Genomic DNA, 14,607 nt, shown 5'->3' with positions numbered 1-14,607 from the left:
CAGACACCAGAGAGGCGAGAAAGCAATGGTATAGTATTTTTAAGACACTGAAAGAGAAAAATTGCCAGCCAAGAATTTTCTACTCAGCCAATCTGTCTTTCAAAAATTTGGGAGAGTTGAAAATATTCACAGATAAACAGGAGCTGAAAGAGATCTTAATAAGAAACTGGCCCTATGAGAACTACTAAAGGGAGTTTTGCTGGCTGAAAAGAAAAGACAGGAGACAGAGCCTGGAGGAAGGTACAGAATTGAAGAGTATTATTAAAAGTAACTAAAAGGATACAAAGAGAGAAAGAAAAAAGATCTTAAAAATAAAACCAAAGATGTTTGAAGAACTGCCTTTAGAATAATAACTGAATATTAATGGATTGAACTCCCTGATCAAGAGACACAGATTGGGAGCATGGATTTAAAAATATGACCCATCTACATGCTCTTTACAAGAAATTTATTTTAGGCCCAAAGATGCAGTTTGGAAGTGAAAGGATGGAAAAAAAGATTTCACTGATGTAGTAACCAAACAAAAAAATGCCGAAGCAGCTACACTAATATGAGACAATATAGACTTTCCAAGCAAAAGTATTATAAAAGATAAAGACAAGACTTATTAGTACATGAATCAATTCACAAAGAAGAAACAATAATCATAAACATGTATGCTCCTTGCCAATGTTCCCCAAATAACTGAGGCAAACAGGCAAAACTGAAGAGAGTAATAGATGACTCTACCATAATAGTGACAGACTTCAATATACCACTCTCTCTAATAGATGGAACATCTAAACAGCTAAGGGCGAGATAGTAACTCCCATCCCACAAGTTCTGTCTGTACTTTTCCAGGGTTTACCACGCATTCCCATAGTAATCCCATCTTGCTCACTAGCCTACATAATCTGGAAACCAAGAATATTCAGGGCTCAGACTGGATGGAGAGTCCCCTGGGCCTGCCAGCAATAAAATTTTGTCCACTTCTCAGAGGCTTAGGGGCTTTCTTGGGGGAATCAGAGTTTTCCTTACTTCCATATAATTTTTTTCATTTTTAAATTGGGCCTCTGATCTCTTACCTGTTTTCTTGGGGTAAGATTTTTTTGGGGCCAGGGTTAATACTAACTCTGTTAGATTAAAATACAGAATCCCCCTCAAAAAACACCCTTTTACCTTCCCAACTATTGTCCCTTTAACATGATTTTAAAGGGTCTAAAGTTGGAGCCATTTTCCAGTAATCAGACTGTGTTTTTGGGTACTTATCATCCAGCTTAGGTATTGGTCCTTTTACTTGGGTGTAGTGAGTCCAGCCTCTTTTCTTTGCTGTCTCGATGGGCATTTCAGTTGTCAACATCCTTTCCAGGCCAGTTAAATTTGGACTTTTTCCACAATTTGATGAGGACACAACTGCCAGGTTGGTGTTGATGGGCAGCAAATTCAAGGGGTGGCATTTGGGCCAGCAAGCAAAGGTGCTGACAGAGTAGAGGACAAAGCCAGTATAAAATTCTTAAGGAAGAGGTTCTTTGCAAAGCCAGCTACTGGCATGGTCTGTCCTAAGGCAAAACTTTCCTCTGGCTCTGGACCTGCAAAACTTAGAACAAGTCATGTGCTGCCAATATGCAAAGGAGGGACAACTATGGGATACATATTCCCATTTACTTAAGGAGAAATTTGAAAGAAAACAGCATTCATCAGACACAAGAAGCCTTGAAAAACCCACAGGGCAAACTCCACTAGACTTCAAAGTCTAAGAGTTATTTATCTTCAGGGCCCCAGAAAGAGGCAATCACACACTTTCCAAGGACCCACACAGTGGCCTGCCTCTCTTTGAATGCAACCCTGGGGAGGCCATACCCCTCTTGGCTCCACCCTCTCTAAGCATTGGGGCCTTATCTGGGTCCTCCTCCACCTCTGGAGCACACACTCAATCCCTCCATGTGGTGGCAGCCAAGCTTCTCCTAATCCCTAAGGAATATGCTCAACCCTCTCTCCAAGGCCTGGGGTGGCATCACTCCCCCACTGTGAGTGGAAGGCCAATCCCCTGCCCTTGGGGCAAACTTACCCTCTTCAAGTGCTTGGGTGGGTCTGCTTTCCTGGCCCAAGGCCTCCTAACTTCAGATCCCACAGCCTCCATAGTTTATGCCTCCAAGGCCATTTTCCTTTAACGCATCCCTTTCCTACCCCTCCCAGTCCCAACTGGCAGTGGCTTTTTTTTTATATAGGTGCCACAACACTCTTGCTGCCCCTCCATGCAGCAGTTTTGGGTCATGCCCATTAGCTAGTCCCATGGGTTTTATTAGGTCCTTTCTCAACAAGCTACTCCCAGCTTCTGTACTGTATAGCAGGGGCCTAGAACTTGGTTATCTTCCCAATAAGTATCAGTAGTTTCAAAATGGGAACTTCAAATCTTTTCCTTTTTACCCCTGAAACTGTGAGGGAGCTACCAAGAATTCAATTCCCTTTGTGATACGGGTCATAGAAGATCAATCTGCCCTAATGTCCACCAAAAATGTAATTTCTTCCTGACATGGGCCCACCTTTAGATTTATTAAAGGTTCCTGTGGGCTCTGGAGACAAGGAGGCTTTAACTTTCCTAACTTTTAAAATTTATTAGGGGTATCCCCCAACCTTTTTTCTTTAAATTTAGGCATTCCCCTTTGAAATGACCAGGTTTTTCACAGTGATAACACACTGCTGAGTTTTGTGCCCCCTTACTCCTTTATTCCCTTTGGCCCACACTGTTTCTTTCTTTTGCCTCTGCCTGTCTCCTCCTTACTTTATTTCTAATCCTTTCTTGATCATGTGGTGGTCCATGCTCCACATTATTTTAACTTGTTTCTGCTTTCTTTTTCCCTTTTCACAACCCACTATAACCAATGGTGTGGGAGGGGAAGCCGTCCAGCTAAATGACTTGGTTTCTGCACTTGGTGGGCTGCCTGGGGAATGCCCAGTCAGCAGTTTCACTGGCCCTTCAGCCCAGTTTGGCCCTGGCCCTGATCCCTACCCTCAGAAGGGCCAGTGGCTGCATGGTCCTGGGAGTCTGGGGGCTTTGGGGCTTAGAGGAAGGAGCCAGAAGGATGCCAAGCCCATGTGCTCAGGACTGACTGACCCATACTCAATTGCTATTCACATGGAACCCTTCTCCATTTCAGTTTTCAAAATTCTTGTTTAATTATTTGCTATTACCACCAAGATCTGCACCTGTAGTAGCTCCATCCAGGCCCATGCCCTAGGCTTCAAGGCTCACTGTAGCAGTCCTCCTACTCATCATGACACAATATCTGCAGGGTCAGGGGATCCAGGTGGCCCCACAAGGCAGCTGTGGCCTGTACCACTCCTGTCTTCCTTGCGCATGTCCTGACTGCTGGTGACAGCAGGATATGTGCCCGATACTCCAAGCGCCATCTATTTTCATAGCCCTGACACTGAACAGTTTTGGACACCCCACTTTCACCTGCTTCCCATCTCCCTCTAATATAGTACCTCAAAGCAGACAAACACCACTGAGACACCTGCACCAAAGAAGGAATGGGCAATTCTGCATTTAAAATAAAATGTGGAAGCAAAGAAAGGAGTCCAATTGGCTTTTAAAGGCCGCCATCACCAGTAAAGTTGAATACAGCAAAACATCACAATGAAAATACACTGAGACTTTAAAAATAATTCTCCTAGTGGTTTATCCTTCCACCTATCTACTTTTGGATCTTTTTTTGAATATTAGCCCAAGACCCCTTTACATCCTTGGGCCACAGGACTATTAGGATCCATCCCTGAATATTTCCTTATTTGGTCCCTTAACTTTTGCAGACAAGCAAAGGGAGTTTTATTTAAGTTCATTTCTCAAAAAAAAAAAAAAAAAGAGTAATACCCAGCAAGATTTTGCTGGAAAAGATGCATCTTTAGTTTAACTAAGATCCCTTGTGTCTCTTTAATCATCCAATCTCTCCTTGGCTCAACTACTTGCCTAAATAAATTAGAAAGCAAGCATCTTTTCTGCCATCTCAAATAATGCCAACATTACTGCCCAGAAGTAGTTGGTAGGTCATGTTAGGAGACAACATAACCCTCCTAGGAGTCAAATTCCTGCACTGACACTTTCATCAAGAATGAACTCCTACAGGAAAACACTCCCACATCAAGATAGTTTTATTCACCCATTTGCTTTACTCTTGCTGGTAGCAAGTCTGCAATTCCTGCATATGGTAAAGGGATTTATTATAGAGAAACCCAGATTCTGCATCATGTGATTACATACCACTTTAAAATAGTTCTATTGAACCAAAGAAACAAACTAGAAAATTACCAGTTTTTTGGTAATTTGGGTAGCTTCTTCAAGTCCCTTTTAAGGACTAAAAATTACTGGATAGTTTAAGGTGTCTTTTCCTTGAATCACCTCAAAGGCTTTATTTAAGTTTTGAGATTTGGGTGCAGCCAATTTTATTCCCTATATAGTGAGGTCTTAAAGATTTTGCTCAAAACCACTCCACATCTGCCCCATATTTTGGCCAGAATACATTGGGAGGCACAACACTTTTTTTTGTCTAAATGTATATATTTTCCCCCTTGGTTTGCCAATGTTCCAGCATTCTCCCTACGGACTATCCAGGGGGATATTCCTGGTGGGGGGATGATTTTATAGGTACCCCCTCCTTTTTCCCCAGCCAGCCAACTGCCTCTACCTATTCTGAGTCTTGCCTGGTTTCTTTTGTTTCCACACCATCTCACTTTGTTCAGCTCCAGCCCTTTCCTTCGTGGGAGAAGGGACACACAGACTGGAAATGCATACTTGTTTATGACCAGGTCCATCAGAATTCATCCCAACCACCAAGGTAATTCTTAATAGCTTTTTTCTTACCTTGGTCTGTGCAGAGGGTTGGCTGTTCACTGTGAGGCAGATTTCCCCCCTTTCTTCTTTACAACCAGCAGATTTAAGCATCTTGGGTCCTTCTGGCTGCCAGAGGTGGGCCCCTAATGGTGGACTCTGAGACCGCTTAATCTGCAGGGCACACCTTCCCTTCATCCTCCCTGGGGGTCCTCCTCTGAAGCCTCAGATCCCAGATGAGCCCCCAGATTGTTAGAAAGAACACCAGTGTGGAGAAGAAAATAATTTATTCACAATTTTGCAAGAATGGGTAACTACCCCAAAACTGGTGGTCAGCATGCCAAACAATAGAATGCCACAGGTATTTCTATGCTAAGCTTAGTATGCAGGACCCTTCCCTGTTTCTCCACTGACTGGATACTCCAGAAGTTACAGCCTATCCAGATAGCCTAACTAATTCACATTCCCTCAAAAGGGTCCCACTTTTGATTACATTTTACATTTCAATGACCCTGGCTATTATTTATTTAAGTGTGTTTCTACTTGCTTGGTATGAATTCTAGGTTTACATCAGAGGTGCTTTCCTTCCCTGCCTGCAGCCTGAGTTGTTCTGCAGCCCTTTCTTGTGCCATCTTGTGTGAAAGCTAAACTTAATTTTCTTACCACACATGCATACATTTAGGAGGAAAAAGGGATAGTTTGCAAATATCCATCAAGAATTGGTTATGTTATTCAGATTTCTCTAGTAAATCCAAAATTTCCAATTTTTTTCTGTACATTTATCCATCTGTGTAACATCAAGTGACTAAAAGTAAGATGGTCTAGAAAACTATTTGTATAGCTTCTTCACTGAAACTTCTCACTTGTAAAATCGATGCCTCAATGCTAACATATTTCCCATATTCTGAAATGCCATCTATGCACTGAATTTAACTGTGTTAACATCTTTTGATAATTTTCAAGGTATATTTTTAGGACTTTTACATTTAGGACATAAAGCATCAATGTATCAAAATTCATGTTCACCTAACAATAAAATAATTTTTTTTGTATTGAAAAATTGTAATAATTAATAATAAAACACATCATATAGACATAATTTATGTATTTTAGACAAAAATATTGATTAGTTAATTATATGCTTCTGCACATATTCACTGAGTTTACTACCATAGTTTTAGTGCAACAAATATCTTTAAAAAGTCACTCATAAGTAATTATGGCAAGGTTCTTTCAAATGCAGTTCTAAAGGTTCTATTCACATAGAAACTTAAGAAGTAATATTTTAAAATGACAAATGTTTCATCCAACTGCATATTTCTGTTCTAAAATATATATAAACATTTAAAAATTAGTTTTATAGTTCATTTTGATGTGGTATCATTCAGTGTGATGAATTTTGAGATGTATATATTTAACAAACATACATGTTTAATGAACATTATATTTGAGATTATAGTCTTAATACACAATGCTAAAGTAGTCCCTATAAAAATTTTTTTGCACCAAAGAAGTCATAAATTAAAACTGACACTTTCGACTTACCTGTGTGCCTTGACCAATAAATTACTCTGCATTAAAAGTTAAATCTTGAGACAGTATCAAAACCTTGAAAAATTGTAGAGCAGCTCAGATACATTCAACCCAGATTTTACTTTTTCATTTGTCAGATTAGAATATTAAAATTAAACTTTAAAATCAACTTGAAAAGCTCATTCTTCCTCAAGAAAAATGTGAAAAATCTGAAAATGATGGGTAGAATGAATAAAGCATTGCATATAGTTAAGTCATATTTAGTGGTTGCTAAACACACCACTCCCTTCTGGAAATTTTGTAATTATCTACATGTGAAAATAAGTCATCTTCATTTTTTCATAAAGTTCATCATTGAGAAACTTCAACTCCATTTTTAGGTCTTCATAATAATCTACTGGATTTTCAAACCTACTGAGATTTTCTACATTATTCCACTGAGTTTTTTCAGGCTTTTCTGAATAGTCTTTACATAATAGATTATTTTTTAGATTTTTATTTTCCTTTTGTTTTCACTGTATAGGTTAGAATCAAACTTATCCTGTTGAAGAACATCAATTTGTGATTCTTTTTGCATATCTCAAGGTGGAATGTAATTCTTGGCACAGTAGTTTCCATGAAATGCCATCTTCGCTTGTATCAGAATTTTCCAGCCAAAACACTTCAAAGTACTACGAAGAGAGTCCCACCCAACACAGTATCAATGATAGTACCAACTGTGTCACTTTTAATTATTGACAAAGTTGACAGTGGGAAGGGCAATTTTTTTAGGTTTTGTTGCTAGATCCTCAATGCCAGCATTGAGAGATGCCACTGAGTCGTAGGCTGAAGAGTGGTAGTAGTAGTAAGATCTGAAATATAAATGATCTTTTGATCAGTACTTTGACAGAGAGAACTGGTCACTTTAAGTCATAAAATATCAGAATAATTGAAAGTTAGTGGTTGGATAAAATGAAGAGTATTGTCTGAAGCCAATAAGCCATTTGGCCACTGTCCATCCAACCTGCTTCACACAGATTTGAAGGGTGGTGGATTTGCATAAGCATTACACTTGAGATTAATATCTTTTCCTGTTACAAACCAATTTCCATTATATCCTGTTATGGAAATCTCAGGAGCATACTGTACATCTAATATGAAAGAATATTTGATGTCTTTTTCCAATTTTGGATGTTTTACAACTCAAGCGACTGATCATTCTCAAGTAAATCTGGTTGGAAAGAGCTTGTACTGGCTGACAATCATCATCATTTCATTTGGAAAAAAATTCATAGTGGATTCCACTTCACCAAGATCACCTTCTCAATCAACATGTAAAACTGGTTTTCCAGTGGTGGCTGTACAAATGGCTATTACTGTTTCCTCTCCTCCATCAGTTAAAAAATCAGGTCTTTTAATCACGCTCATAGTGGGTTCAATTAATACAGTTATAGTTGTAGAGGACTGGGTATTTCCACAAGGGAGTGTAAAAGCTGCATATATATTTTTCAGAAATCAGTTATGTAGAGTAATCGTTGCGTCATTAAATAAATAGTTCTTAAACTTGATATTCCCCTTGAACAGAGAATCCATATAGAGGATGATGAACTGCAGCAGTCTATGAACTTTGTCATGCATGCTTTCATGAAATTTGTTTTGTTTCATTTTCTTCAATTAAATACCTCAATGAAATATTCTTCCCCTATACTGCTATGGCATGTGGAGCCACAGTAATCAGTCCAGCTAGTTTCTTTATCCTCCCCTGCTCCCCCCAGCTGGCACCTCAGGTTTTGGGCAGCAGCTGCTGGGACAGCAAATTTTTAAGATTGAAATTGTGCAAAGCACTTTCTCTGATCAAAATAGGATAAGCTGGATATTAATAACTGACGGAAAACTGGAAAATATGCCAACCTGTGGAGTTTAAGCTACATGCTCTTAATCAATAGGTATGAGATAAAATTGTAAGAGAAATCAGTAAATATCTCAAGACAATGAAAGCGAACACAACTATCAAAACCTGTGGGATACAGTGAAAGCCATGCTAGGAGGATGTTTACAGCTCTAAATGGTTACTTTAAGTTAGTATAAAACCAAAGACACAACTGAACAGCCAGAGAAACTGGAGAAAGGAGTGCAAACTTACTCCCAAAGCTTGCAGAAGGGAAGAATTTATTAAATTTTAGAGCAGAAATAAAAGAAATGGAGAAGAAAAAAATCAATAGACTCAATAAAATCTAAATTTGGTTCTTGGAGAACAATAAAATAGACAAAACCATAATGAGACTGACAAAGACAAAAAGAGAGAAGATGCAAATAATCAGAAATGAGATTAGGGTCATTACCAAGGACCCTGAAGGAAAAAATAGATCATAAGAAGTCACTATGAACAACTGTACACCAACACACTAGACACTTAGATGAAATCATCAATTTCCCAGAAACATACCAACAACCTACACTAACTTGAAAAGAGATAGAAGACCACAACAAACCAATCATATGCATAGAAACTGATTAGTCATCAAAAATATTCTCACAAAGAAAAGCCCAGGTCCACACGGCTGTCTTCACAGGCAAATTTTACCATGTATTCCAATAAGAATTTATACAGATCCTGCTCAAACTCTTCCAAAACTTTGAAGAAGAAGGCAAACTACCTAAACCATTCTGTGAAACTGAAATCATCCTAATACCAAAGTCTGCTAAACATATTATAAGAACACTACAGATTAATCTCTCTAATAAGTATGAATGCAAAAATACCCAGCAAAAGTGCTTGCAAATCGAATCCAACCACACATTAAAAGAATTATACACCATGACGATGTGGTTTTATTTCAGCTAAGCAAGGGTGGTTCAACACACAAAAAATCAATTAATACTATACACCAACAAATCTGAGAAACTGTGGCTGACAAAAGGAACAGCACCCAGGATTCCAGGGTGGTCTCCCATCCATGTACTAATGAGATCCTGGCCCTGCTTACCTTCCGAGACCAGAGGATATAGGGCGGTTTCAGGGTCTTTTTACTTAGATGCCAGCTGCTAAGGCCAGGAGCTTCAAGATGTCCCACTGCAGAACTTCGCTGAGGGGCAGGTGCTGCAGGCTCTGGGAGCTCCTCACTGGCCTGCTGAGGGTCCCTGCTTGTAACCACCAGCCTCCCCAGCCCCGACCACAGCTGTAGGCCTGCCACCTGGCTCAAACGGACACCTGGAGGTTGAGGGTGGCAGGAAGGAGGGTGGTGAGCCGTCCCTGACAATGTACGGCTACCGGTCCACCCGAGCAGATGCTTAGGGTCCCCCGGGGTCGCGGGAACTCCGCAATGCATGTTCCACTAGGCGCACCTCCGCTAGGCTTCGGACATCCCAGCTGGCCAGACATCCATAGGGGGCTGTGCCTTCAGGCGTTCTGCGCTGCGGCCCTGCACAGCTGGGCTCAGCCCCTGGGAGGCCCCCTATCTGGACAAAATCCGCACGCACAACCCCATTCTCAGCCCAATCTTGTTATCCCCCGAGCGCTCCTCCCTGCACTCAACTTTCCGCCACCGCCTACAAGGACCGCCAATGCCTTCATGGCCTCCTGCGCCACGGGAGGCCCTTCCTCGGAAGCCCTGGGCAGCCCAGCTTCGCCAGGGCCCACCCAATCAGGAATTCCACTAAGCGCACCCGCCCAGGGTGAGAAGAAAGTCAAAGCCTTGTTTTCTGCCCAACACTCCAGAACCCGTGTCCACTAAGGGGTGCTCTGGCTGCCCTCTCGTCCACCCTCCCATCCAGAAGGCCCGGCCCACCGGTTCTCCGCCAGTTCCTGAGGCCGTGTCCAAGTCTCATATATGATTTTCAAATATTTCCCCCGTTCACTCTGTCCTCCTTTCACTTTGATGATTTTTTTTTATTTTAATGAATCTCAGTTCACTTTTATCCTGTCTGTGTTGTGATTTTATATCTTAGAATCTATTACCAAATCTAAGTCATGAATTTTTTACCCCTTTAAGTATTTTATATTCTTACATTTAGGTCCATGATCATTTTGCGTTTTTCTCTTTCTTTCTTTCTTTTTTTTTTTTTGGTGTTGCATAACATATGAGTGTGTGTTCATTCTTTTGCATGTCGTTTAGTTTTCCCAGGACAATTTATTCAGGAGACTATTCTTTCCCTATTGAGTAGACTTGGTCAACTTGTTAAAAATCACTTGATCACTAATCTATATGTTTATTCTGTGCTCTCAGTTCTATTCTATTGATCTATATATCTTGTCCTTGTGGCAATACATGCTGTTTTGATGACTGTAGATTTGTAATAAATTGAAATTAGGAACTATGTTCTTCAAATCTGTATTTCTTTTTCAAGATGGTTTTGGCTATTCAGGGTCCCCTGCCCTTCTGTATAAATTTGAGGGTCAGCTTTTCTGTTTCTCCACAGAAGGTTGTTAGAATTTAGAGTGAGGCTGTGTTACATTTATAAATCACTGAGGGTAGTCTTGACCTCTTAATGATACTAAGTTTTCCAACCCATCAGCATGGGATGTTTTTCCAGGTGTTTTTTTTTATTTCTTTCAACAATATATTGAGGTTTTCTGAATACAAGTCTGCTGCAGGAAAGGCAATGTAATATTTGTGGCCACTTAATTTATAGGTTTGGATTCATGGACAACACAGACGTCAGTGACATAAAAACAGATTTTATTAAGAAAGTAATTAAAAGAGCTTTCAAAAATAAGGCATCCCCAGATAAGATGGGGCCAACAACTGAAGAGAAGTGCTGGGAAGCCTCTGAAACAGCATTCCAAGTTTCATTAGTAAAAATACACAGCAATTTTAGAAACAGCATTCATAGTTTCCTTAGTAAAAATTCACAGCAGTGCATTCTTTTCCTACATAAGATTTTAATTAGCTGCTTTCTCTCTCTCATAAGATTCTCCTCTCTCTCTTTTTCTACTCTTCTAAGTGCTTACATGCAGTTTTTATGATATCTTGATACACTACTGGCCAAATTCCAATTAGCTTTCATGACTGGTCCAAGTTTGGTTCTCTGGGAACTGGCTAGGGACTGAGAGGAGCTTCCTGGGACCCAGATATCTTTATCAAAGTACACCTCCTTTTAGGAGGATAGCCAGTCATCCCAGCTAGAGTTCACATTTCAACTGTTTGTTACCAAGGTCGTGGAATGGCAATATCAGTTGAACAGAACAGACTCTGCAAATTTATGTTCCCCTTCAAAGTCTTTTTACATTCTTGGTTAAATTTGTCCTTAGATATTTGATTTCTTTTAGTTGCTATTGTAAAGAAATTGTTGACATGATTTCCTTTCTAGATTATTCATCACTAGTGTACAGAAACACTAATGCTGTTTGCAAATTGATCTGTTAGCTTACCACCTTCCTTTATTAGCTCTCATAGCTTTCTTGTAGATTCTTGGGATTTATCTGTCTAGAACCATGTTATCTATGAACATGGATGACTTCACTTCTTTCCATTTTTGATGCTTTTTATTTCTTTTCCTTGCCTAATTACTCTAGTTAACATTTCATTGTTTTTTTCCTTTTCTTAGGGGGAAAGCTTTCAGCTTCTCAATATTGAGTGTGATGCTAGCTATGGGTTTTTTTTTATAAGCCTTTATCATGTTGACAGAGTTCTCTTCTATTCCTATTTTTCTGAGTGTATTTATCATAAAAGCATATGAAGTTTTTTTAAATGCCATTTTTGCACCAGTTGAGATGATCATATTTTTATTTTTTCATTCTGCTAGTGTGGTACATTACAGTGATTTTCTTATGTTACACTACCCTTGCAAAATAACTTCCACTTGGTTGTGAGGTAGAATCCTTCAGGTGTCTAGTGCAATTTTGTCTGTTAGTATTTGGTGAAGAATTTTGCATCTATAATATGTGTTCTAGTTTGCTAGCTGCTGGAATGCAACACACCAGAGATGGTTTAGCTTTTAATAAAAGGGGATTTATTTCATTAGCTTTCCAGAGGAAAGGAAGCTAACTTTCAACTGAGGTTCTTTCTTACATGGGAAGGCATAGGGTGATCTCTACTGGCCTTCTCTCCAGGCCTCTGGGTTCCAACAAATTTCCCCAGGGTGATTCCTTTCTGCATCTCCAAAGGCCTGGGCTGAGCTGTGAGATAAAGTATGCTGAGCTGCTTTTGCTGTGCTACATTGAACTCTCTCATTTAGGCACCAGTCAATTAAATCAAACTTCATTCATTGCAGCAGGCATGCCTCCTAGCCAACTGCACATGGAATCAGCAACAGATGAGGTTCACATGCCATTGGCTCATGTCCACAGCAATAGAACTAGGCACCCTCACCTGGCCAAGTTGACACCTGACTCTAACTATCACAACATGGTATGCAATTTCCTTTCTTATGATAACTCTATATGACATTGGTATGAGGGTGATACTGGCCAAGTTAATTGCAGTGTGATTCCTACCTCACATAATTTTTGATGAATGGCTGTTGCTTCTGATACCCACATATGTTCCACTATATGTGAAAGAATTTATGAACACTTTGGGTCAATCCTTCAAGTAGGCATTGATTGGGCTACAACAGAGATACACACTATTTTGAAAGAAAAGTCTGCTTCTGATTTCTCTAGAACCAGGGGCAGGAGTGCAGCACTGGAAGCATGGACCTCTCAGTTTCACAACTGCCATTGTGCATGGGAGTATACGGAACAAAGCCTAGTAAAAGAACGAGAGATATGAAACCATTTTTTTTAGTAAGTTATTTTTTCTTATTTAATCAATTGGCTAAGTTCATGTAAAGTTTTGAAATATTTCCATAATTTTGATAAAGTTGGTTCTGCTATTTTCTGTTTGTTTTCTCTGTGGAGTATCTAACCCCAGCATTTTGCTGATCCCTCTCAGTACCTTTCAGCATATGAAATTCTACTTTGATTTATTTGTTTCTTTTACTCAAATTTGATATGTAATAAAACATAATCCCTATGATTTGATCACTTTTCTGCTTGTGTGTTATATATGAAGAAGACATAAACAACAAGGAAATCATGCTAAACTGGATTATTCCTTAAGCTTGAAGCTGGCGGGAGTGGGGATAAGAGGAGATGCATACTTTAAATGATGTCCTAGAGTTTAGGCCTCTGTGGCCTAAAGACTAAATATACTAATATCAGAGGGTCCTAAAGTATATGGTTCAGGCATAATATCCCAGAATAAAGTTCACACCTTGAAGACTTTACACCTTCAAAGCTTAACGTTAGCTGCACATCCCCATTCAACTATTTCTAAAGAAAACTAAAGATCACTGTTTTCAGAATAGAATATGGGAGATAGAGAACATGTTAATAACACAATATGTGACTATTTTCTTGCTCTTAGAAATGTAACATAAACCAAATAACTGTGTGTGGAAGATGAGGGCAGATTAGAAGTGTGCAGATGTTTGGTGGGGTGTGAGTGTATCAAAGAGCAACATGCATGTTATTAAAAGTTCTATACTTAAAGGAAGCAGACAATGAAATTAGAACTGGACAATTCCAGGGAGGGAGAAGTGGGTGGTATGAGATGACAGGGACAGAATGTTGCTTCTTGTTACAACAAATACTATTACTTTATACTCTGTGCATGGTTAATTTGGTAAAATGTAAAATAATTATATAATGAAAACCATAGGGAGAATGGGGGCAAAATGGTGGCCTAGTGAGGTGTGGAATTTAGTTCATCTTCCAAAGCAGCTAGTAAATAGCAAGGAACAATACAGAACAACTGCTGGGGCCATATTAGTGACTGGACACACAGCATACATAAGTCTGGGCAAGTTAGACCAGCTGAGATCTCACACAGAGCTGTAAGTCCTCCAAGCCACAGAGGCTGGCACCCCTCCCCCATGGGCATGGCAGCCTGGGTACCCAAGGGAAAAGGAAACAGACTTTATTAGCAACAAGGGATTATCTTAACCAAGCTCCACTGTGGAATTAATTCACAAATTCTGACTACTGAAAATAAATCCCTGACTCAGATAAACCTGGAATGAAAGCTAAAGCTACTAGGAATTTTTGTCTCAGCAGAGAGGGGGTAGGGCTGATGGAAAACAAAACAGAGGCTTTTTGAGTTGGACAGCACTAAATACTTGAAAGAGACTGGACCCTTAAACAAAGGGCACATAAAGCCTAGAGATACATAGAGAAACATATCAACTTAAGCTCTTGATTAACAAACCCGAGGAACACAGGTCCTGCTCTGAAAATAATTTGTTTTGTTTTTTCCTACTATTTAACATCTCATTAGATAGAACTGCTAAGTTTCTCAGGCTCCATC

The 14,607-nt window shown here is 39.6% G+C and overlaps 2 pseudogenes across 1 annotated transcript in view; one reads left to right on the top strand and one right to left on the bottom strand.

The window, feature by feature from the left end:
• LOC143673836 (uncharacterized) overlaps window positions 1-14,607 on the top strand; it is a 72,862-nt pseudogene that overhangs the window by 46,641 nt on the left and 11,614 nt on the right. Inside the window, exon 4 of the transcript XR_013170688.1 lies at window positions 12,924-13,046. The product of XR_013170688.1 is annotated as an uncharacterized LOC143673836 (transcript). The remainder of the gene's footprint in view (window positions 1-12,923; window positions 13,047-14,607) is intronic.
• On the bottom strand, window positions 6,611-9,648 carry LOC143654242 (nectin-3 pseudogene; annotated as a pseudogene).

This window comes from Tamandua tetradactyla, chromosome 2 (genome assembly GCF_023851605.1).
Source record: "Tamandua tetradactyla isolate mTamTet1 chromosome 2, mTamTet1.pri, whole genome shotgun sequence".
Classification (NCBI taxonomy): Eukaryota; Metazoa; Chordata; class Mammalia; order Pilosa; family Myrmecophagidae; genus Tamandua; species Tamandua tetradactyla.
Note: the sequence above shows the minus strand (reverse complement) of the source record. Positions and strands in the feature narration are given on the sequence as shown.